The sequence below is a fragment of the Lissotriton vulgaris genome, chromosome 8 (genome assembly GCF_964263255.1).
Source record: "Lissotriton vulgaris chromosome 8, aLisVul1.2, whole genome shotgun sequence".
NCBI lineage: Eukaryota > Metazoa > Chordata > Amphibia > Caudata > Salamandridae > Lissotriton > Lissotriton vulgaris.
The window spans coordinates 1572715018-1572739709 of NC_141696.1; the positions used below are offsets into that span (position 1 = coordinate 1572715018).

Below are 24692 nucleotides of genomic sequence, written 5' to 3' on the forward strand. Positions count from 1 at the left end.
AGGGCGATAGATAGATAGATAGATAGATAGATAGATGGATAGATAGATAGATAGATAGATAGATAGATAGATAGATAGATAGATAGATAGATAGATAGATAGATAGATAGATAGATAGAGATAGATAGATAGATAGATAGATAGATAGATAGAGATAGATAGATAGATAGATAGATAGATAGATAGATAGATAGATAGATAGATAGATAGATAGATAGATAGATAGATAGATAGATAGATAGATAGATAGATAGATAGATAGATAGATAGATAGATAGAGATAGATAGATAGATAGATAGATAGATAGATAGATAGATAGATAGATAGATAGATAGATAGATAGATAGATAGATAGATAGATAGATAGAGATAGATAGATAGATAGATAGATAGATAGATAGATAGAGATAGATAGATAGATAGATAGATAGATAGATAGATAGATAGATAGATAGATAGATAGATAGATAGATAGATAGATAGAGTGAGGTGATAGATAGATAGATAGATAGATAGATAGATAGATAGATAGATAGATAGATAGATAGATAGATAGACAAAGCTACACCAGAATAAGCCTGCATGTGCTACCCTGCCGCACACTGTGATGCTGCCACAGTTAGACAGACACATCTGTCTAAAAGGGGTGTCTTCTGCGGTGCTCAAAGGCTGGACCACCTTTCTTAGACATGTTTCACTGTGCACCTCTGAGTGTGCATCGTCCGCTGTGCCCCTCTGACTGTGCATCTTCTACCGTGCTCCCCGGACCTTATATGTGCCTGTGCACATCTTTCTCTATACGTTTCACTGTGCGCCTGTATTGCAAGATGATAGTGTTATGTGGTATGGCAGGGCTGCCGTACCAGGTGATACTAGCACAATACTCACAGATGGACCCCCGCTACTCTCTCAGTACAACTTCTCTCAGTCCTGGCAGACTAGCAAAGAGCAGACAGGCGACTCAGAGGGACTTGTGTTAAGATTTCACATCACCAACATGGATGGATCAGTAATTGACACGACTCAGGAGAAATCCAACAACAACTTATAAAAATTGCTCTGATTTATATATATTTTTAGTCACAGAACTAAATCCAAGCATACATTATAACCGGAGTTATCAATTTTAAAGCATTAAATAAATCAGTATTTTACAATTTGAAAACATTGTCAATGGGAAAAACTCATATATGCAATGGCTTACTTAGAGAGTGATTTCAACTGAACACACTCCCAGCTACGGTTTCAGGAGTCCCTAGACCCGTTCACAACAGCTAGCACCATTTTACCTGGCTCAGGTGCGCGGGGTGCAGAGGTGCTCCTTAGCGGTCAACTGGAGCTGTCAATCAGGCTTGCGGTATTGGAATGGTTACCTTAGCAAAAGGTACGTATGGAGCGAGTGGAGCAAAACCCTTTGGAGAGAAAACAAGGCGCCGGCCCTGGACCAGGAGTCTACACGCAGATCCGATCTACCTGGCATAGGGGGGCTTAGGTGCTGAGGGGCTCCTGGCTGTCCGTGGTGCTGAACTGAATCCGCGGCCGGAGGAGCTGGCAGGGGCACCAAGGGAGGGTGAAAACAGATGCAAAATCTTCACGATGGAGCCTTAGGGGTGGTTGACCATTCATTCAGGTGATTCTCTTCTCTTGAAGCGTAGAGTACAGCAGGTTGTAGTCAGACTGACCACTAACAAGCCTTGGTACCTGCAAGCACTCTGCTTGAAGAAATCTTTATCCAGAGGACCAGGGTACGATGTAGAAAGCTGAGCCTCACTGAAGGCAGGGACTCTACTTCCAAGAAGACACCTGCCCAAGGACTTTGAGTGGCCCCACCGTACGGCTCAGTGAACAAAACGTCAAGGTCTTGGACTTTGTGGTTTGTGCCTGCTGACTACGGGAATAGTTCCTTCAGTCCAAGCGGGGTCTAGTGAAGTCTAGAGTTTGCAAAGGGGTTCAGCTTCCTTTTGAAACGGATCTTTTGCCTTGGTTGAGTCGAAACCCAGGAGGTGCAGGGTGGCTGCCATCGGTGCAGAGCCTGGCACCTCTCTTCGTGGAGCCGTGCCTTGTCGTGGAAACGGGTCTCTTCTTGGTATCACATCGAATCTGAGGTTCTGGTGTCTGTGGTGCCCCTTAAACCCTGGATTTAGAGGGTGTTAGTGGGTGTGAGGACTAGGAGCCAATGGACATTTATTTCTGCTGCTACTCTGCCCCAGTAGTTACAACATCCTGTTGGTTCATGTCACTAAACCTAGTCAGAACCTGATTTTAACACTAACTTCAAGATGGCTAAAACCATCTTCGGTTGTGCACCTCAGCTGCCAGCCCCTAGAGGTGTGGTCAGCCTTGTGGAAGTGGACGCCACCTGCATAGCTAATTTCCCACCTGCTCGTAAAATACAGTGCCTGGGGCCGGAGGAGGCTTTGTTGTCGAGTGAGGGACAGTTCCTTTGTCCAGTGGTGCCAGTGAAGCCTTTGAGGCTCCCCGCCACACCAGGGTAATTCCCTCGCCATCCTGTGTGGGCAGAGGTGTCACCTGCTGCTCACACAGGTGTTTGTCTCTGGCATCAGGGAGCGGCACACACTCCCCAGCATGAGGACAGACTTCTGTCTTAGCAGCAAAGCTTCGAAAAGCCCGTCAGGGCAGGAGAACACTGGGTTAACCTGGTGCACACTGTCTAAAGTGTCACCTGAGTACATGCTGGTTAAACCACGACACGATCATCGTGTCGGGAATTAAAAAGCAAAGTGTTTGACTCCAAACACAAAACATATCGGCCGGGCCATCATGGAGATGGACATATAGGTAATGCCCAAATGCAGCCCATGTTAACCGATGGACCACTGGTCACTTGCATTATAATTAAGTTTAAAATGCTACCACTGGGCAATATATGCTGGCACATATACTTCCAAGCATATAATATAAGGCACCTTGCCATCTGGGCTATAGGAGGCCTACCTTAGCGGTGACTGCCATATATTAAATGCAGTGAGGTGACCCTGTCACATATGGTGTGTGCAGGGTCGTACTCGAGCAGGCAAGCTGATTGTGCACGGCGGCCATGGCGGACCTGCAGACTTCAGTTTTACTCCGGTTCCTCACGGTGCCACAATACGTTCTACAGTCCTGGTACCCCTTTTACATCCCTGCCCTGGGTACCACTGGTACCATATACTAGGGCCTTTCAGGGCTGTAAAAGTACTTCCCACTTGGGTGCACCAATGCAGGTTTACAGTTTGAGGGTAAGAGCACGGTGCTGAGCCTGGTTAGCAGGACGTAGCATACATTCAGATCAGTTACCACAGAGGGTTAACTTGCCAGGTTGACATTGCAGTTTAGAACTGGAAATACAGGCTCTGCAGTGGCAGACCTGAGGAATGTTGAATGAGCTACTGAAGTGGGCGGCACAATCAGTGCTGCAGGACCACTAGGAGCATTCAATTTAGAGGCCCTGGGACCGAGATAAGAAATATAAAATATACAAGTTGTGGCTAAGTCAATGTTACTATGTTTAAAGCAGAGAGCAGATGCACTTTAGCACTGTTTAGCAGTGGTAAAGTGCCAAGAGTCCTGAAGGCAGCAAAAACGAAGTAAGGCAAATAGGCCAAGGATGCCAGGTCTAACACTATGATTGTGCACATCTGTATGACTTTTACTGTGCACTTCTGACTTTGCACTTTTACTGTGCACTTCTAGATGTGCAGCATTCACTGTGCACCTCTGACTAAGCACCTTTCATTGTGCCCTTCTTACTGTGCTCATTTGTATGTACAAGTTTTACTGCTCATCTCTGGCAGTACACCTTTTATTGTGAAGCTCTATCAATTCACCTGTAAATGTGCACCATTCAACATGCACATGTCACTGTACAAATATATGTACATCCTTCGATGGACAGATCTAAAAGTGCACCTTTCAGTGTACACGTTTGTGCACCTTTCACTAATAATCCCCAAATGTGCACATTTTGCTTTGCGTGCAGAGGATGGTTTATGTTTAACTGTGCATCTCTAACTGTGCACCTTTCACTTTGCCTATATGCCTGTTCAGCTCTGTACACCTTTCAGTGTGCACCTGTGTACAGCTTTCAGTGTTTCTCTCAGACAGTGCTCGTTTCACTCTATATCTATGCATGTGCATTTGACCCCACCTTGCCTTTACACATTTAATGTACACCCATGTTGGTGCATGTTTCACTGTGCATCTCTGTGTCCTCTTCATTGTGCATGTCTACACGCCTCATAATGTGCACCTTCCCAAGGGTACTCATGACTTTGCACTTGTCACACTTCACCTCTGTGCACCTCTGGGATAGTATCTCTGACTCCACCCTGTACTGGACACATCCGCCCAAAGAGCCTTATGGACAGGGCAGGCGGCTTATGGCAATACCACAAATGGCCAGCAGAGGGTCCTAGGGTGCAAACTACCTGGTTGCTAGGTAATAGGGATTGTAAAGAACAACATATCATTATGCTGGTGACACGAGGCATTCTTTTATGAATGCTACTGCCATATGTCAAAAGTTTACAAAAAAAGTGATGGATGGAATGCTTGAATTAATCTCAGCAGCTGACAGTCGCTCACCTGGCAGTTCAGGCTGGAAGCCTCCATCAATCATGTTTGCATACTTTATTCTGGCACATCCAGGCATGTGTATGAGGGAGTGACTGGTAGCCCCCAGGAAAAATGCCAAAAATAAAACCAGCAAAAGGGCTTGTCAAAGACAATTTCGTTGCGTGCCAATCGAAGTCTGAAAAGATTTATTAACAAAAGAAAAAAAGCTTCTGTGTATCACAGAAATGGCCAGCCAAGATTCCTCTCAGCATGACAGGATAGAGCAAACTCGTGGAAGAACGGAAACGCACATTTATTCACTAACCCTCGTAAGTTTGAAATATAGTCATGTGACTGAGTCCTGAAAAAGAATTAACAGGAGCATAAACTGAGATCATGAGAGCACAAGAAACAACCTTCAAAGAGTGACAATAATGTAAAACCATTTCTTCTGTGCATACTTATCTGGGTTTCCTTGCCTCAGCTGCCAGAAGGTGGGCAGGACTCAGTGGCACCGAGTGCTGCGACATCCTTCGTGTGAGCAAATGATGGTAATGCTAAAGCACTGATTTCAATTCATCATCTTATCGGATATTATTTGTCAAAGACAGAGGTTCAGGATTTAACAGGGGTTATTCTCAGGTACAATCAAAGATCTGAAAACATGCTCAAACTTAACTGGAAAGAAGGATTGTAAAAATCCAGGTCGGTGGTAGCTCCTTCCAAGGTAAAGAAAGATGTTTAAAGGCATGATGAAAGCTCAAAGTTTTATGATTTTTTTTCTCATGCAAAGATATATGTATTTTTGACACCGGCAGAAGTATAGGTTTGTGGGTGTTCACAATCTTGTAGGCAATCCTGCCCGGGACTGCCCCTCCCTGCCCAGAAGAGGAGAACTAGGCACATGAAAACCTCAGAGAGTGGCAATACTTACTTCTACGAGCACCAAACTAACTTCTGCTAATTGCAAACGTCGTCGTGCACTCGACTTACGCACCTGTCCAAAGGCTCTTTCAAGCTCCACCTCTGCAGGAACCCGCGATGAACTGATGGCGCAGTGACTAGTGGCAGGTTCTTCTTCTAGGGAGCTTATTATTAGTAGTAGATTGCCTAATCTGATATTATCAGCATTATTATCATTACCTTTCATTGTTAATGTTATTGTTTATATTCCTATTATTATCATTCACAACAACAAAAAGAATAATAATGATAGTTCACAGTAATGCTGGTTATATTGCACACCATCATATGCTGCTACTATTACTACTAATAATAATACCAATAAGAACTATGGACCCCTTATTATTAATAACAACAATAATGATATTAATAACAGCAACAAAACAACAAAACAACAATAATAAGAAGAACAATTGTCATAATAATAACACTAATGATAGTTCATTCTAATGCTAGTAATATTACATAACATCATATGCTGCTACTATTACTACTACTGCTAATAATACCAGAAATAACTATGCCTCTCCTATTATTGATAAGAATAATAGCAACAATAATGGTACTAATATTAACAACAAGACAACAATAATATTATAATTATTAATAATAAAATAATAATAGTGACAGTATAATATTAATAATAATAATAATAATAATAATAATAATAATAATAATAATAATAATAATAATAACCTAATAATAATAATAACCTAATAATAATATTAATTAAAATATTAATAACACAGCAACCTGTATTCTTACCAGGTACGTCAGATGGTCACCGGCCCCTGTGCTTGTGTTTCACAGCAGGATGTTACTAGAACTGAAGTGCCATGCGCTCACCTGGCAGAGCACGGCTCATTCACAGGAGCCTGCGTGGGTTTGTGACAAATGCATCATGTCAGAGTAATCAGATTTCATCCTCCGGGAATATTACACATGAGCTGGGCTGGCGAGAGGAGGCGGCTCAACTTAGCGCACTAACATGTGCATGAGGCACCTGGATACACAGGGTGGTGAATGTACAACACTCTGTAATGCTGGTGACATAATGGGACCTCCACTAACCCACTACAAGAAGGCTTTCAATAGTGGAGTTGAGTGTGAATGCAGAGATGGAGACTTGGAGTAGAGACTCAATAAAATCCAAAACAAGCACTTGTGTGCACAACAGTGGTGTAAAAGAGACACGAGGCGCCTAGGTTGTGATAACCATGCAAAGAGTTGTGTGTAGGAGCCCATAACATCCCAATGTGATCAGCCAAGTGGACTGCGAAGACACATAGAGAAACACTGCAGTAGGCAACATTATGCGAGGATACAGGGAGGAAAAAAACATGGCGCCTTTGAGTGCACTCTTGCCTGGGAACTAATGCAGGGAGAAGCACCCAAAGTCATAAGATGCAAATGCTGTGTAAACACTAACTGCTCTTATAGAGACTTTTATGAGAGAATACAGAGAGATATCGGTCTACACGTATCTTGCCCATGATATTGACTACCAAATATTGTGCACGTCAGTGAATATTTACTATTATTAACTCCACTGTGTCGATATCCTGGGAGTCGATATTATGATCACAATTTATCTGTAGGTCGATGATTTGAATATGATGTTATGGTAACACCTGCGTCCAGTCAGCTGACGATTGTGCATCTTTCATGGTACCATCTGTGGAACCTTATGGGCTATCACATGAAGTCAAACAAGGCACACTATTGGCCACTGCTCCAACAGGCTAGTGAGATTCATGGTGGTACAGATGATGGAACAAAGCCTGTGAAGCCAGTGTGGTTACCAGTCTGTGGAGTCTGTGGACGCCATGCTTGTGGAGCCTGTGTGGGTACTAATCCGTGGGATCCGCAGAGCCCGTCTCCATGGAGCCCTTGGGGGTACCAGTCTGTGGGGTCCATAGGGGCACCAGTTTGTGGGGTCCAGGAAGAACATGTAGGTGCCAGTATGTGGAGTCCGTGTATGTAGAGCCCATGTCCATGAAGCCTGTGTCGGTACCAGTCTGTGGATCCCGTGAGCGTGGAGCCCGTGTGGGTATTAGAGTCCTCAGGTCCTCATGGCAGGGTTCTGTCTGCTGCTTAAACGGCCCTAGCTGAATCTTAATTGTTAGAAATTGGATTACTGGTTGACTGGAGTATTAACCCTGGCCAAGAAGCAACCACAATCGTATTCAGGGTAGGGCACAAGCAACCCACAAATTAACCCGTGATCCCCCCATAGGAGTTTGGCACAGAGCAGTCAGGCTTGACCTAGAGGTAATGTGTAATATATTAGTGCAACACTTCAAAGAGTAAAACAGTGGAAACACCACACAAAAAGCATACTACATCAGGTTAGAACAGTAGAGCAAGGTTTAATAAATAAAACAAGACCGAAATGACAAAAATCCCATACGTAGAACTGAAGTTATCAATTTTTCAAGAATAAACGGTAAAATAGTGCCAAAAGCAGAACGGCAACCACAGCTATTTGGTTGCGCTGCACCAGGTCACAGTCAAAAGTTCAGGCCAACCATGATGGAGCGCAGGCAGGATACAGTACCTGGTTAGTCCCGCTGAAGTTTTACCTTCTCACGTTTTGTGCCAAGTGTCCCATTTGCATTGGAGAGGGTCGCAGGGAGCACAGAGAATGCCACGGGCAGTGGCCACCATGCAACGAAGAGCAGGCCGGGCATCACATATGGGTAGGCTTGGGCTTCGCAGTGGCGTTCCTCCGTTGGCGACCAATGCTTGCTGTGCAAAGAGACAGGCTGGCGGTGGCTTGCATTTAACTTCAGTGCCAGTGGTGTGGTTCTGGAGTGAATGGGTCTGTTCACTGTCGCGAAGAACACAAAAGCTTAATTTCATGAGCCTGTGAGCCACGCCAAGTTCCAGAACCTGAGAGGCACTACTTGGGGGTCAGGAACTCGCTGAAGCTGGGCCCAGGAGCTGTTTGGGGGGCCTTTTCTGTCCCTGAGGCTCAGATCAGGAGGCCTGCAGACTAGCCCTTGGAGTCAGTCTGGGATCCTGGGTTCAGGATGAAGTTCCAGGTCCAGTTTTTCTTACCCAGGCAAGAGGGCAGCAGGTCAGCACGTTAGGGCAACTGATCCTTTAGAACAACAGTCCAGCAGAGTGGCAGTCCTTTTAGCAACACAACAGTCCTTAATATTATTATTATTATAATTATAATGTAATTAAATGTATCAGACGCACAGCTACCCGGAGGTTTCCCGGCGCATAGGACAGATTGCAGGCAAATCGGACAAGCTTGTTACTGGTTGAAAAGCCAGGTCTTGAGGCCTTTGGGAAAGCTTTTGTGGCAAATGTTGTGGCGAAGTGGGGAAGGTAGAGAGTTCCACAACATTGGGGCCAGGTACGAGAAGGAGCGTCCACCCATGCGTGAAAGTCTGAATCTCGTAACTATGAAGTTAGCTTGGGATGGGGAGCGAAGAAAACGGGATAGAAGATATGTCTGAGCTAGGGAGCATAGGTAGTGGGGTGCAGTGCCTAGCTTAATCTTATGCATATAGCATAAGGCCTTAAATTTCGTCCGTTGCTCAATCCGGAGCTAATGGAGAACACGCAAAGTGCCTGTGATGGAGGATGTTTTTGGTACCTGGCGAAGTAGCCTGGCTGCAGAGTTCTGCACCACCTGCAGTTTGCGTATTAACTCCCTGTTTGCTCCTAGATAAAGGACGCTGCCATAATCAAGCCTCAACATGATTAGGGCCTGGATGACTGTTCTCTGCGAAGATTCAAACATAATATCTTACGGAGCCATTTTAGGATATTGAAGCAAATAGAAGTTGTCTTCACTACTTGCTGTTTCATAGTCATCTGATCGTCAATCACTATGCCCAAATTACTTATAGTTTGTACCGGTACCGGTCTTCCTGGTAGAGTATCCACAGGTTCAGAAGTGTACTGACGAGGTGGTGTCTGAGGTCCTGCATTTATACACAGTTGTGCCTTTAAAGTGGGGAGAATCTTCTAGAGGCATGCCTTTGATTTGCACAGATGCCCTGACTTCCTGGTCCTGGCTCCAGACTAATTACAAGGGGTATGCAGTTGTTTGTATGGAGGCAGGACACAGCCTGTCAAGTGTAAGTGGGGCTGTGCCCAGCTCCTCCCTCCCATCTTGCCAGTAATAGCCCATCAGGTCACACCTAAGCTCCCATTGTGTGTGGCTGCCGAGGAGGAATACACAAAGCCCAACTGTCATCCAGACCCAGAAAGGCTAAGGCAAGAAATTTCCAACTTTATTAACGTGGCTGTTTCAGACTTTGAATTTAAAATCTGACTTCACCAAAATTCAGGTTATTAAATTAGGATTCCAGAGACATTAACATGAACAAGTGACATTTTACCATTTGGAAACTACACTTATAAAATGTAATAAGGTAACTCCAATGTTAGCCTATGGGAGAGGTAAGCCTTGAAGTAGAGAAAAACACATTTAAGGGTTTTTCAGTGCCAGGAAATGGAAAACTTAAAAGTACATGTCCAGTTTTTTAAATACACTGCACACTGCCCCTGTGTCTACCCAGGGCCTAAATTAGGGGTGACTTATATGTGTTAAAAAGGAAGGTTGGGACGAGCAAAAGGTTTACTTTGCCAGGTCAAAATAGCACCCCTTTGTTGAGCATATTCTTTTCCATAAGTCAACCGTCAAATATAGATATCTACACAGTTACTTTTGAGAAAACAATAAACAACTCGTCTTATGGGGGCAGAATAAGGATGTAAATTGTAAATGTAAATTGATACTTGTATAGCGCACTACTCACCCGCAAGGGTCTCAAGGCGCTTGTACGAATACCGCTGTGGAACCCGTCCTGGCTTTCCCTGTGAGGCGTCCACTCCTGGGCACCCCCAGGGTGAAGGCCAGGCATCCTTAGCATTGTGGAGGCCGTTGTGGAGATTAAGCAAGCTATTGCCCAGAGTTGCAGAGTGGGACTCTATGATTAGAATAGGCACTGAGGCGAGAATTATCAGGTCCGTGGGATTTTGAGCCACAGACCCCCTGAGGTGGGGAATTGAACCCTGGTCCCGGGCTAGACCTCTGCATCAGGGTCTTCCGCTCTAACCATTGAGCCACACTTCTCCACCCGGGATCCCAGCAGTGCAGTTGTTATCACTCAATGGTTTGTCAGAGGGGATAAAAAATAACAATGGGAGAGATAGGGAAGTTCAGGAACACTCTCTTGATCCCCAGTCATATGCCAGTAAACAAAAAAAGAGAGGTTAAAGTATTTTGTAAGCCACCTAGATGGAGCCAAACGACTCGTGGAATTCGCACCCTATTTGGGTTTGAAAAGAAAGCCCTCACACACCGACCTAGTCAGTGTCATGCTTCATCATCGGACCCCACCGAAGAGACCTAATGCCTCTTCGGTGTGCTGCGACGCCAGGAGACTGCGGAGCTGGTTGTGTGAAATGGGTGTGTTGTGAGGTTAATTTAAAATTAAAAGTGTCTAAAGGGTATCTAAAAAAGTTTATTAATGATCCCTAGGACACGAGTAAAAGGTTCTATGTGTCTGAATTTTAGTGCCAAAGGTAATGGGCAGAAACCGGGGCCGTCAGACCCCCGGACCAAACTGTCGCAGCAGCAGAAAAAGACACCACGGCTCCCGAGGAGCGAAGAACGGGTCTCTCGCAAGACGAGATCCAAGAACGAGAAAGAACCCGACTACATGAACTAGAAATGGCCCGGCTCAAAATGGATGGTGAACTCAAGTTAGCCGAACAGAAACTGAACCTAGAACATCTGCGGCTCCGAGAAGAACGGGAAGAGAAACAGAGACAAAGAGAGCTCGAGGAAAAGAGACTGGCATATGAACATGAGCGCAAATTAGCTGAGATAGACTTACGCAAGCAGAACAAAGAATTAGGGGTGCCCGAGCAACCTCGCACCCCAGGGGCAACGGAGAAAAAGGTACACATCCCCAAGGATGTCGTCCGAGAATATTTCCGAGAGGACGACATCCAGCAATGGTTCAAGGCCTACGAGATCGCTATGACCTCCCACCGGATCGATCGAAGCGACTGGGGAGCCGGTCTATGGGGGAGGTTCCTCAATGAGGGCCGTGATGCCCTGCTACAGATCATCTGATGACCTCCTATGACCACATGAAAGCTGCCCTCCTCACCCGCTATGGGCTCACACCCGAAATGTACCGCCAGAGGTTCCGAGACTGCACCCGAATCCCGGGTACGACTTGGGTGGAATACGTGAACTATTTCAGCCGGGCCTTCGAGGGTTGGATCAAAGGAAGCAACGTCACAACTTACGAACAACTCTTCAATCTCATGGTATGGGAGCATCTATCAAACAACTGCTTCATCGAGCTCAGGCAGCACCTCCTCGACAGCAAATTGACTGATCCACGGCAGCTCGCCGCCGAGGCTGACCGGTGGGAAATCACCCGAGTGGGCCGAAACGGGTCCTATGAACAGAACCGGAACTACCACGGTCAGCACCGTCCCCGAGGAGGAGGAGGGGGCCAAGGACGAGGAAGGGACAACACTCCGGCCGCCCCCGCTACCAGCACCCCACCCCCGGCCAACCGGGGCAACACCCCGGCGCGGCCGGGATACAGAGCCAATGTCACGTGTCACCGATGCCAGCGAGTCGGCCACTACGCAAACGACCCAAATTGCCCACAGAGCCAGACTCCGAGACCCCGCCAGATGGCTGCCGCCGCCCTGGGGGAAGAACAAATCTCCGAGGAACATGAAGAATATGAGCAAGAACACCAAGAGTGGGAGCCAGCCGCCATGGCTCTAGCATGCTTAGGGGGAAGAGACATGGTCCCGCGGGTCCCCCTACCCGCCAACACCCGGAAGTACAGTCAATGGGTGAGCATTAATGGACGCCGGGCCGAAGCCCTACGTGACACCGGGGCCAGTGTAACAGCCGTCCGCTGTCACCTGGTGACCCCAGAACAGATCCTGCCGAACATTCTCTGCCCTGTCCGTTCAGCCGACAATTCGGAAAGTCTATGTCGGATGGCTTGCGTCCCCTTCGAGTGGGGAGGAGTCTCCGGCATGTTGAAAGTGACGGTCCGAGATGACGCCCCCGTAGACTGTCTCCTGGGGAATGACCTTGAAAGCTCCCCGTGGGCCGCCGTAGAAAGGAGAGAGCACCTGGGGATGTTGGGCATCCCGGACTGGGCGTGCGTCACCACCCGGTCAATGGCCGCCCGTGCCATCCCCCGGCCCGAAGAACCTGAATGGCCGGCACCTCCTCCCCCGGTCGCTCCAGTAGAAGACGCCGACCGTGCCGTCCCCCCAGAACAAACTCCCGAGGGGCCCGTTCAGCCTCAGGACATTTCCGGCCTGGATCAGTGGCATCAAGAGGGGGGGCCCACCCAAGAACAGTTTCGCCAAGAACAGAAGACCTGTCCCTCCCTCGAGGGACTCCGCCAACAAGCCCTCGCTCAGAGCGCAGGGGATACTTCCGGAACACATTGGGTCTATTGGGACAATGACCTGTTGTACAGCGAACAGAGAATCGCGGAGTTAGGGGCCAGTCGAGTGCTAGTGGTGCCCCTCCGCTTTAGAGACTTCTTGCTAAACCTGGCCCACGATGTCCCCCTGGCTGGCCACCTGGGTCAGGATAAAACCTACAGTCGCCTGGTGACCCACTTTTTCTGGCCTAAGATGAGGAACGATGTACTCCAGCACTGCCGGTCTTGCCCCACGTGCCAAGCCAGTGGGAAGAGCGGCCGCAAGCTGAAAGCCCCCCTGCAACCATTTCCAGTGGTCACCACCCCGTTCGAGAGGGTGGGGATAGACATTGTGGGGCCCCTCGACCCCCGTACAGCACAAGGACATCGGTTCATCCTGGTACTGGTGGACCACGCCACCCGCTACCCTGAGGCTGTTCCCCTGCGAACTGTGACAGCCCCGGTAGTCGGCCGGGCCCTGATGGGGATATTCTCCCGTGTGGGCTTCCCCCGAGAAGTCGTCAGTGACCGGGGCACAAACTTTATTTCAAAATACATGAAGTCCCTCTGGCAACAGTGTGGGGTCACCTACCGATTCACGACCCCATATCACCCTCAAGGAAACGGACTCGTTGAGCGGTTCAACCGCACGCTCAAAGGGATGATTGGGGGGTTGGAAGAGCCCCTCCGTCGCCAGTGGGATGTGCTACTACCGTGCCTTCCCTTTGCCTACCGAGAAGTCCCCCAGAAGTCCCTCGGCTTCAGCCCGTTTGAACTCTTGTATGGACACCCGGTACGAGGGCCGCTCAGCCTAGTCAAAGAAGGCTGGGAAATGCCCCCTCTAAAGAACCCTCCAGATGTTTTCAAGTACCTCCTAACCCTCCGCAACCAGACCCGGCGATTCAGAGAGATGGCAAAAGCAAACTTGGAGGCCAGTCAGGAGGACATGAAAAGGTGGTACGACCAAAATGCCTCCTCCATCGAATTTGAACCCGGCCAACAAGTATGGGTAATGTCCCCCACCGAACCATGCGCCCTGCAAGACAAATGGACGGGGCCCTTCAAAGTGATCGAGCGCAAGGGCCCTGTCACCTATCTCATCGATATGGAATCTTCGCGGAACCCTCTCCGGGTTCTCCACGCTAATAGACTGAAACCCCATTTTGTGCGTTCAGAACTCAGCCTCCTGATGGCAACAGACAATGGAGCCGTGGAGGACTCCGAACCCCTCCCCGACCTCCTACGGACTCGGGAGAAGGACGGCTCCGTGGACGGGGTCCGACTCTCGGAGGCCCTCACCCTGGAACAACGCCAAGGATGCCGAGACCTCCTGCTGCAGTTCGCCAGCCTGTTCTCCCTCACCCCAGGGGTCACCCCCTGGTGCGTACACGACGTGGACACTGGGGACAGTCCCCCTATCCGCCACCGGGCCTACCGCGTACCAGATCGGGTACGGGCCTGCATCCAAGAGGAGGTGGCCAGGATGCTCACGCTCGGGGTCATCGAGCCCTCCGACAGCCCCTGGGCCAGCCCAGTAGTACTGGTCCCCAAAGCAGCCGCCCCCGGCGCCACCCCAGAACTCCGGTTCTGCGTCGACTACCGGGGCTTGAATGTAGTCACCAGAACAGACGCACATCCCATTCCCCGGGCAGACGAACTAATCGACCGCATGGGAGCTGCCCGCTACCTCAGTATCTTCGACCTGACGGCGGGCTACTGGCAGATCGGCCTCACACCCCGGGCCCAAGAACGATCTGCATTTTCCACTCCTGATGGACACTATCACTTCAAGGTCATGCCATTCGGCATGAAGAATGCCCCAGCAACGTTTCAGCGGCTAGTTAATCAGGTCCTGGCGGGGCTTGAAGAATTCAGCGCCGCCTACCTGGACGATATCGCTGTATACAGCCACCACTGGTCCGACCACCTCCACCACCTCCGAGAGGTGCTACAAGCCCTTCAACGAGCTGGCCTCACGATCAAGGCCAGCAAATGCCAAATTGGCCAGGGGTCCGTGACCTATCTCGGACACCAGGTGGGAAGCGGTCTGGTGGCCCCTCTGCAACTCAAGATCGCTGCCATCCAGTCTTGGCAGCCCCCCATCACCCAGACCGAGGTACGCGCCTTTTTGGGACTCACAGGCTACTACTGGCGGTTCGTGAGAGACTATGGCAGTATTGTGGGGCCCCTCACGGAACTCACATCCAAAAACCAACCAAAGAAGGTCAACTGGACCCCAGACTGTCAAGCGGCCTTCGAGAAGCTGAAGGCCGCCATGTGCTCCGCCCCGGTGCTCCAGGCCCCCGACTACAGTCGGGAATTTATCGTCCAGACGGATGCCTCCGACCATGGCATTGGGGCAGTCCTTTCCCAGTTGAACACCGAAGGACTTGACCAGCCAGTGGCTTTCATCAGCAGGCGACTCCTGGCCCGAGAACAACGCTGGAGCACCATCGAGAGGGAGGCCTTCGCCGTGGTATGGGCCCTCAAAAAGCTCCGGCCCTACCTCTTCGGCACCCACTTCCGAGTACAGACCGATCATCGGCCCCTGCAGTGGCTGATGCAGATGCGGGGGGAAAACCCGAAACTACTACGTTGGTCCATCTCCCTGCAGGGAATGGACTTCACTGTGGAACATCGACCTGGGCAAGACCACGCCAACGCAGATGGCCTGTCAAGCTTTTTCCGCCTCGACGAGGAGAGTCCCCAAGAGGATGGGTGACTCTCCCCGCCTTCAGCTGGGGGGGACGCATGTTGGACAGGCCACATGAAGGGCTCGCTCCCTCCCCGCACGACCAGGCCCGAGCCCGGCCCCTCAAGTGTTACACGCCACCACTACCTGTTTTCCGTCCCCTCTGGGACCCCTGCCTCCGAACATCTCGACCTCATGGGCCCGATCCCCTACCGGCCCTCTCGCCCGACCTGGGCGCCATCTTGGACACAGCACCACGAGGCCGCGTGGCCTCCGATCGACCCTAACCCTGGGCCTGGCCAGGCCCCGACATTCCGGCACCACCATCCACCCAGGAGGTGAGCGGACTACTTGGCAGGTCAATGGGAGGAAGAGGTGTCGATGGCTCTCTCCCGCCAAGTGCCGATCACCCCCAGCTCCCCCAGGCGCTGGCTCCACCCCCCTGCTGGGTGTCTGGACTCCCTCATCCCGGACCTCCCGACCTCCAAGTGCGAGGGTCCGGACATCAAAGGGCGCCAGACCTATAACTGGGGCAGCTCCAGAGCAGGAAGGCAGTTGTATCCTGGAGTCGAGAGACGCAGTGAAGAACTCATCCTTGACGGACTACTGGCGCTGCCGTAGCCCTGCCTTACGAACTATCGTCCTGCCTGCTGGCGCTGCCGCAACCTTCTGAAACCTTCATCGTCGTCGGGACCTGCTGGCGTGGCCGCGGACCGTTTGTAACCACCACCTTCATCGGGACCTGCTGGCTTCGCCGCGGACCGTCGCTACCTTCAACCATCTCGGGACCTGCTGGCTCCGCCGCGGCCCGATCATCTAGAACGCCGAGCTCGAGGATTGAGAGCTATTTCATCTAACCGATTGGTAACAAGACTGTCCCGCTACCCCTTTCCCAATCCAGAGACCAGAACCGAGGGGACCCCTGAGTCCAGACCTCCTTGTACCATCCTACCGTACTTAAAGAATTGCTTATAAAGTATCGTTGAACCTTATCCTTGTGTGGTGTACGTCTGTGGGGGGGAAGTTACTTGTCTGTACGATCGCTGGAGACGGTTCTCCCAGGAGACCTCTCCCCCTATCCTCGGCCGACCCTCCCGGTCCGTCTAACATTTACATTGTATGACGTGTTGCATAAGTGAAGTTACTAAATGGCAAACCCAGTTTTTCTAAACTATTAGCCACAATGGCAAACAGGGCTAAGAACCAAAAGCAGAGCTTCAAAATACTGTGATAAGGGCTCCAGATTACACTGGGCAAACAACAGCCAGAAATCTGCCCCTCCACGGGCAGTTCGGGGTATGGTTAATCCCACAGGCAAGGTTTGGAATCGTGGGGCTCGAGGCAGTATTTTCACTTCCTCGTCTACCACGGGGCCCAGTGTATTGACGCAGCCTCTTGCTGTTAGTATAAAGGGAGTGTTTCCCTTTAAGGCCACGTGTTGTAGACGTGTTCACTCATGGACGCTGGGCGGCTGGTTCCCGCCCTCCCGCCATTCGCTGAACCTGGCTCTCTGCCAGGCTCTGGGGCAGTGGGCTGAGATCGCTGTGTGTATAGCGTTTGTTCCCAGCGGCACTGAGCAGTTTTCCTGGCATTGGTCCAAGCCCAAGTGTCAGACATAACAACTGGTGGCGCGGCGTAGCTGCCTGCCAACGCGGCCTTACGCTGCGCTGCTGTCCTTCACAGCGACAGGGCGTGCACTAGAGCAGTGCGAGCATTGTGCCTCTGAAGCACTCCCAGACACTATAAAACACCAATAAAAGACCATTCCCTGCCTTTTGTTATAAGATGTCGCCATCGATGGGTGGTGCCCCACGGCTGCTGCCTTACCTTGACGTATGGAGTCACTAGTGTTGGGCTGGGGGTAGTAGTGAGGACTCAGGCGGGCCCCCTACCCTGGCGTGCGGGACTGGTTGTACATATTCACTGTTCACAAGATGTCCAGATCTAAGGAGCCCAGATGGCCCTTCTGGCTCAAAAGGTTGGAATAGCTCTATGTGACCCATAAGGCAGTCGACCGAACTGCAAACCGATCTGTCCTCCATTTCATAGGACAGGCAGCAAGTGTGTATCTGCCATCCTCACACTAATGCTGGTGATACCACAGGTCACTCTAGTGAAACCACGACTGTCAGTGTTTACTATGGATCAAAGGCTAAACGCTGCTCTGAGAGATTGAACTTGAGAAGGATCAGTCACATGATGAATCCATCAATATCTCCCATCCAGGGCTCCATAGCTCTGCCTTGGCAGATATGTTTATGCTAAGTTTATAAAGCGTGCAAATGCCTGAAGGGATCCTGTGATGGGCAAAGTGATACATAACCTGTTATCTATAAGGTGCCCAATGGCAAACATGCAGTGCCCGATCCTTGCGAGCTATACGTCCCTTGGCATGACCCATCAGCTCAGGAGATGGCTCGCTGTTGTCTACCTGGAAAAAAGTCCTCTTCTGCCTCAAACGTAGCTGGGTGTGCTGGTCTCATGACAAGATGCTGCTAATGGGTTAGGAAACTTCAAAAGATTAAACTTCGGAAGCACAGAAAAGGTGCACGGAGCTGAATCGAATTCCACCAATGAAAGTAATGCTTTCTTGTCGCTTTGGTTCAATCTGAAGTCTCCATACCGGCTGTACCCTCCAACTATGAGATTGAAGTTCTGATGCTCGTGCTGTCTTCTAGAAATGGCACTGTGGTTCTGTGAACATTTTACTATAGTCACTGTTACTTTGAAGCCCATTGCATTCCTGAACATGTTCTTGACTTTTTTTACATGGTTCTGATATTAGGATTCAGCCTGTTTTTTGGTGCTGTTGCTGGCACAGCCTGTCCCAGGCTTGGCACAGTTTTCCCATTGTCAGGACCATGACTTGTTTCAGGGAGTTGGCCACCTACATAACCTCATCAAGTTGATGTTGGCGTGACGGTGAAGCTTCAGGCCCCTTTCAGCAGCAGGACCCATTTACATATAAAGGAAATAGGAAGGATTTGAACATTCTGCAGAAGGCAGGAGTTATTGGCTCTCTCCTATCATCCTTAGTCTCAAATCAAAGGAATTCGGTGAAGTCCAAATATGTGTGGACATAACTCTCCTTCCCAACGAGGCCTTTACAGGGGAAAGCAACCCACTAGTCAGGCTGATGTTATGGCTGACATGAAGAGTATGATGCAGTTTCTAAGATGGTCATGGCTCAGCCAGTGTTATTATTATTATTTGCCAAAACATGTTTTGAAAAGAACTTAAGAAAGCTTCTGCTGGCAATACAATTTGAATAAGTACATTGATGTGCCTGTATATCGTGCTTAATCTTGGGTAAACATTTGTGTAAACACATATTCTGCGAAATTTGAATAAGTACAAAGGTGTATCAATACGAACAAATATGTCATTAAAAACAGTAGTTCTATACACTGAATTCAAGCAAGGTCTCCGAAGTAGGAGTGGAGTGTATATTGTGAGCTGTGCACGGGCGGCTTGATTTCAGAGATTGTGCTACTGAGCGGAGAAACAATGGACATCAAGTAGGACCAGGAATAGAGAGGAGAGTGTGTTAAAGGCACAGAAACCAGCATAGAAGGTGGATGATATTAACTGTAGGATAACTTATAGTGAGAGTGTTAAAATAGATTTCAGACACTAGGGGGATTTCAGAAGGCCGTTCAGTGTGGCTAAAGAGGGGGAGTATTGAGTCCATGCTGCTGTTAAAGAAATGAAGGGAGGTATTTGAACCAAAGTAGTATGTCAGATTGAGGGGAAGAGTAAGTAGATTAGATGGTATGAGGTGTTTGAAATGATGACGCTGCTGCTGGACCTGGGGTGGCATCCCCCGACAGGGAGATCTAAGTCTCTCAGTAGCAGTAACATACCCTTGTTTCCTATCATGTGAATGGTTCACCTTTTACTGCACTAATCTTCTCCCATGGATGCTTTTATCATGCCCCTCCATGGACCCACCATGACAGCTTCGCTTTCAAAGAGACAAAAAGTGCTTTAGCAGTGCAGGTAAAAGCAAATATGATGGAATTATGGGCCTAATAGAGTTTGCCGTAGAGGGTGCTACCCTGTGTGCCAAAATGATGGACCGGTCACTCAGCTGAGAGTTGAGCAGCCCCCACCAGCTCCACCCTTGACAACCCTCCCCGATGGCCCCATGGAGGCCGTCAGGTAGGTACATCAGACCATCCACTCTATTTTCAGTTTGGTGAACTTTTTTGTTTTTAGGACCGCCACAAACAGGAAAAAATAAAAATCAGTCTCATGCCCTGGGAGAAAACCTAAGGGTGTCAGGGTCATTGCTTTTCCTCTTTCAAAATCAAACTGCCACTCTGGGAGCGTATGTTTGGAAAACAAACACGTTTGCTAATCGGATGCCTGAAACCTGATGGCCGCGCCCCAAACATCCAGGGCCTTCATAGGAGCCGCCTCTATCGAAGGGGCAGAGATCTCCACAGGCATGGTAGTTCGGCCAGGATGGCGGCGGTGAGGATCTCCGCCATCCTGACGTACGGTGGGCCACCAGTCGTACCCTAGATTAGACCCTCTGCTCTGAATCTAGACCCCTTCGACTGAAGACATCAATGTCTAGAGCGGCAGGTGAAGGCAGACATCTTTTCTTGTCAGTCCTTCCTCGCTCTTGAGTGTGCTACACTTTGACACTCGGACGTACAAGGAGAGATGTGTTAAAGAATAACGCCCGCCGCTTCTTTCAGAACTAGAAGATTCAACGATAGTCATTGGAAAGACCAGTAAATCTTTAAAATAAATGCCTACAATACTGAAGCAAAACAAAGATGAAACATAAACAACTTAGGACCGATTCATAAAGGTAAACTTACACTTCAGTGTACGTTTATGATTTTCTGCTATTCACAAACAAATTTTATGAATAGTATCTTTATGACAGCATAGCATCTGCGCTCGTGGCAGATACTTAGGGGCAGATTTATGAAGGCCTTGCGTCGACGGTGCGTCATTTTTAACATGGGAAAAAGTGACGCACCGGCGGCGCAAGTCCTTCATAAATCTGCCCCTTAGCGTATAAAAAGATAGGCATGTCCTATCTTTTTACAGGTGGAGTCTTAGCCATGGAGTAGCAAAAAACAATAAACTTACATTCAGTGCAGAGGCGCAACTAGAGCCAAATTCCGGGGGGAGGGAGGAGTGGGGAGGGAGGCGGGTAAGAAAAAATTTCAGGGGGGGTCTGAATCTTTAGTCAATAGGCAGAGTGGAGCTGCAGGGGCCTTAGAAGGGGTGAAACAACAGCAAGGCCTCATTAACAAATGGTCTTTAAAGACCTGTGAAGTTCTCGGGTGCGGCTGTGTGTGTGCCCGGGAAGCTGTCTCAACCTGGGCTGCCACACACGACGGGAGAGGGGGGAGAGGGCTGAAGCCCTTTGAGTCCAATGGGTGTTGGGCGTTGTGTGCCTGACTCAGTGTAAGTTTACCTTTGTCAATTGGGCCCCTTGGGTAAAAAAACCCAACATCCAGAGTGCCTCCAAACTCACTGTTATATATTCTATTTTTTTTTAAATAACAAAATCGAAGATAAACGCTACAGGCTTCGCGAGCTGCAAACGGCGCATTAATAAACTTTACTGTTCAGATTTCTGCCACAAACCTGAGTTTAATGCGGCAAATATCCGTTATTTTAACAAGCGGCATTTAAATAAATCAGGGCCATATTATCAAGAAAGGGCGATACATTATCTTCGCATTTATCGACAGGAAACTGATTTGATTTGATTTGATTTATCATTTTATAGAGCGCGCAAATGCCCATGGGCGTCTTGGCGCTATGACAGTCAGAGAGATTCTGGCCTGACCGTACAGTCTAGCAGGCAGTGAAAAGCCAGGTTTTCACTGCTTTTCTAAAAGAGAGCAGAGAGGGACTGTTTTTTATAAAGATTGGGAGAAGGTTCCATACCTTTGCTGTGTGTAGTAGGAAACTTCTGCTTCCCCATCTGGCCCGTCTGTGTTTCGGAACCATGATTAATTTGGCTTAGCTGGATCGAAGAAGCCCAGTAGGTTCGTACAGTTTCAGATGGGTTTTTAAGAACTGCGATCCTGATCCGTGAAGCGCCTTATAAGCCAGGCATAGCGATTTAAACTGCACTCTTTTGGTGATAGGGAGCCAATGAAGGGTTTTTAGTTTATGGGCGATAGGCTCATATTTGGGAATGTCCAGCACCAGCTTTGCAGCTGCATTCTGCAAGCGTTGTAATTTTGATAGAATTTGAACCTTGGCTCCAGCGTACAGGGCATTCCCATAGTCTATCCTTGACAAGGCCAGGGCAGTCACCACTGTTTTCCGAGCATCTGCTGGAATGTAGGGCAGCAGTTTTCTAATCATCTTCAGAATGTACCAAACTGATGAAGCCACTTTGCTGGCCTGAGCATCAAATGAGAGTTTGATGACTAGAGTCATACCCAGATTTTTCACATTTTCTACTGGAGCCAGACAATTGCCAAGGCTGTCTGGCCACCACACTGGGGACCACATGTTTGGATCGCCCCCCAGCACCAGTAATTCGCTTTTATCCCCATTTAACTTCAGGCAGTTATTCAGCATCCATTGTCTGACTTGCGTCATACATGATCTGAATTTATCCGCCGTCTCTTTGGCATCTTTGCTAATAGACACCACTATCTGGGTGTCGTCGGCATAGGAGACCGGGGTAAAGCCACTTTCCCTTATGATTCTTGCTAACGGGGCTACGTACAGATTAAAAAGGGTAGGGCTTAAAGAACCTGGGCTGCTATGGGAATTCACAAGGACATATTATCAAGCCCATTATCGCCGCTTTAGCAGCAGTTTCCTGCCGATAAAAGCGGCTATAATGTATCGCCCTTTCTTGATAATATGGCCCTAAATGTCATGGCACAGTGTATATATATGGCCAACCTTTGACATCTGCGAAAGGTTTCTTTAAGAGGAAGTAGAAATGTTACAAAAGGTCACGCGCATGCGCACGAGTGAGAGGTCAAAGGCCTCTCGCGCGGGATCGGCTGACTCTTTTCACAGCATGCCATCTCAAGGCAGTATACGATTCTGCTTCCTGTGGTCTTTGCTATTGATTCGTGAAAATACTTTTATTTCACAAGGTGTGTGGACAGTGGCGGCTGGTGACATTTGTAAGTGGTGAGGCAGGATTAACAGCAATAAAACACAGGCTCTGTTTTGAATTATAGTCAAGTTGAGCGCTAAAGGAAAACCCTCCAATTTTTTTAGTTAGTGCTAATTTCAGAGGAGACTGTACAAGTGGAATTTCTTGCACCACTTGCATATTACAGCTAAGAAAATTCACCTTTTTCAGTATTCCCTCCAGAATCCGGAAGATATTCCGACCAAAAACCCTCAATTTAAAATGTGGCCTTGTATTTCTTTGTTGCTGTTGGCCTCTGAAACAAACAGCAGTAGCTGTGCTCCATAGCCGTTCCGCCACCATTTTCAAATCTCATCTTCTCAACTCGCCCTGTTCACTTTCCCTTATACTGCGACTGGGACACAACTTCCTGCATTCCTGATGTGTGATGGAAAGTCCAAGGCAGGGGCTCACAAAATGTAACTGGAATTTGGTTCAGGAAATGCAAATACATGTTCACGTAAAAGGGTCAACTCAACACTGTCAACACATATTACCAAATACACGAGGGAAAGTGCCTCTGAGCACGTCATCAGGAAGGTGGCGCGGCAGGCAGCCTCCCTCTCCACTCTGCGCTCTTGATTGGTACGGCCGGCTGCCCCAGGCTACGTCATTTTCTCTCTGTATGATGCTGGGAAAGTGCCATTGGCCTGGGCGGAATAAATAGCATCGATTCGAAACAAACAGGGACAAGTAAATAAAGCAGGGCGAAAATCTAAATAAACGCAAACAGTAGTCAGATACCCGATTCATTTTTCTCCAGTGACGGTAAATGCTGCTTCAGGGAGAGAACCATACCTAAATTGGAGGTACAGTAACCGAGCATGTGCTGGGCAGATACAATCCAGGTATTCCTCTGTCTTGCACCAAGATTTATGGAGAAGAAAGGCATTCGCTAAACTCCCCGCGAGGATGAATGTTCCCTATGCCTCATGTATTTGTCTTCCACCGTTTTCTTTTAACTAAGGCACCATCACCAGGCCGGATGGATTGTGGGTCACTCAAGAATTTCCCTAGACCCAAATCAATCCATCCCTTTTTCAGAGCCCCTAGCCATCTGATATTCCCCGCCCCATTGGCCACAATAACATGCTGCAAGCTCTCCTTCAGGTGACAATTCATCAATGTTCCAGATTCTAATCCAATACAGTAAGGGTAACCCTTACGACCTGAGGGGATGAGGGGGGAGGGGGGAGGCGGGAGGGGTTTGGACACAGAACACAAATATATTAACATAAAATAATAAGTAAAAGTAAACTTACCGTCGTCCAGACTCCAGAGACTCCGTCCAAATTCCCGCCGTCCTCGCTTTCAAGACCTGCAGGCAGCACGTCATCAGGAAGGCGGCGCGGCAGGCAGCCTCCCTCTCCACCCTGCGTTCTTGATCGGTGCGGCCGGCTGCCCCAGGCTACGTCATTTTCTCTCTGTATGCTGCTGCTGCAGCATACAGAGAGAACAAGAAGAGTTACTCAAGGGCAGGGGGGAGTGGCTTGGGGGAGTGGCTTGTCCACTGTTGGTAATACTGTCTGTTTGGGCGGCCTTAGGCTGCCCAAACAGTCAGTATTAACAACAGTGGACAAGCCACTCCCCCAAGCCACTCCCCCCTGCCCTCGAGTAACTGTAAACCAGGAAGTTCTGCTTTCTCGCCGTGCGAGAAGGCAGAAACAATGGTAGTTATATAATATGCTAACTACCATTTGTTCTGCCTTCTCGCACGGCGAGAAAGCAGGTGGGGCGGCACCCAAAGGCCCATATGGAAGAACCGCCACTGTGTGTGGAAAACATTGCCTCTAGCAACTTTGTAAAGTTATTTTTTTTAACTTGCCAACCCTCATAAGGTTGCTGGAAAAATGCCCTGTTAATCAATCAATCAATCATAGCATTTGTAAAGCGCTCTATTTA

At 48.8% G+C, this 24692-nt stretch overlaps 1 protein-coding gene across 1 annotated transcript in view; it reads left to right on the forward strand.

The window, feature by feature from the left end:
* Positions 1-24692, forward strand: part of NHLH2 (nescient helix-loop-helix 2) — an 89296-nt gene that overhangs the window by 56993 nt on the left and 7611 nt on the right. The window lies entirely within an intron of this gene.